The following is a 1843-nucleotide window of genomic DNA, read 5'->3' as shown; positions in this document are numbered from 1 at the left end:
TTCAGGGAACCTCCTTTGTTACTTGATCTGTCAATACATCTAACAGGAGGCAAGTTCTTAACTTCAACATCTTAGTAGTATTTTGATAACCTCTCATATGCTGAAAAGGTTAGGATGTATGGTCCTAGGAGAGAGACTGGCAATCACTGACTCCAGCTACCAGTATTCTTTATTTGCAAGATATTGCAAGATATTGGCAAGTTTCTCCATTTTTTACAAAACAAATTTTCTTTCACTATAAAATGGACGTTAATTACTTATGTTTCGAGAAGGATTAGTAAGTGTTCTAAGATCTCCATATTTCAGACCTATAATTCCTGTGTGGGAATGAAAGACAGATTGGCTTATACAAAATGCCTTTGTCAGCTTTTGTTTACCTCTGTAAGTCACATTAGGTTTTGCGACTATTTCTCATACTGTTATAGCTTGTACCAATTCCTGGTTCATTGCATTTATTTCCTTATGCAAATAATTTTTCTCTCCTGGCTGAAAAGCTCTATTTGCTAAAACCTCATACCACTCTTGACCATATTCATAGTAAGTGAATGAGGGTATGATATAGATCTCCAGTCTACCACAGGCATCCAGTTTCCAGGCAGGAAAGGAAAACAATGAATGTAGAGGAAAGAAATAAGACTATAGCAAAAGAATGTGGAAACTCTGAATTTATCCAGGTTGATTTGCCTTCTAACAAACAGCGGATTCCTTAGTGAGGAGTAAACCACTGTTAAACAATAAATTAGCATGGAGAGAGACTCAGAAGTAAGAAAGATAAAGAAAAAAAATTCGTAGAGGAAGTATACTCATTCAGTAGTATGATAAACTAAATATTTGGGGAAATCCAATCAATATAAAATACATATCAAATTAAAATTCTATAATACTTTAAACTGAAAATTCAACAGAGAAGATAAAGTAAAGATATTTTCAAATGAAGATAGAACTTACCATTCATAGAGGCTCACTGAAAGGAATAACTAAAAATATCTACTTCAGGAAGAAGGAAATTAAGACAGGGTGCTATTAGCATAAGAATAGCTAAAAAGATGACTAAAGCAGAATGCAGAGCCCCCAAACAAATCTATTCACATATGTTAAGTTGATATAAGACAGAGATAATATTGCAGTAGAAAAAAAGATACTTTCAATAAGACCCCTGATGTTGGCACAACTGGATCCCTACCTCACATCCTACACAAACCAACTCCAGGTAGATTGAAGACTTAAAGGTGGAAAGCACAATTCTAAAATTCTTTGAACAAGTTACAGGGAAACACATTTATGACACCAGGGTAAAAAACAAGATATATTTTTTAAGATGCAAAAAACAAAAACCATAAAGAAAGAGAGTTAATTAATTTGACTGAATTAATATTTGAATAATGAACTTCTGCCCATCAAACGAAACCATAAAGAAAGTGAAAAGTCAACCAACAGAAAGATAAATATTTGGAGCATTGATAATCAATAAAAATTTGTGTACTAAATATATGAATAGTTCCTATAAATAAATAACAATACAAATAATCCTACAGAAAAATGGAGAATAAGAAGTATATAGAGACATAGAAAACAAACTTATGGTTACCAAAGGAGAAAGGGAGGAGGGGAGGGATAAATTAGGAGTATGGGAGTGACAGATACAAACTACTATACATAAAATAGATAAGCAACAAGGATTTACTGTATAGCACAGGGACCTATATTCAATATCTTGTAATAACCTATAATGAAAAATAATCTGAAAAAAATATATATGCATATATATATAACTGAATCACTTTGCTCTATACCTGAAACTAACACAATATTGTTAATCAACTATATTGCAATTTTTAAAAAA

The sequence above is a fragment of the Balaenoptera musculus genome, chromosome 1 (genome assembly GCF_009873245.2).
Source record: "Balaenoptera musculus isolate JJ_BM4_2016_0621 chromosome 1, mBalMus1.pri.v3, whole genome shotgun sequence".
NCBI lineage: Eukaryota > Metazoa > Chordata > Mammalia > Artiodactyla > Balaenopteridae > Balaenoptera > Balaenoptera musculus.
Note: the sequence above shows the minus strand (reverse complement) of the source record.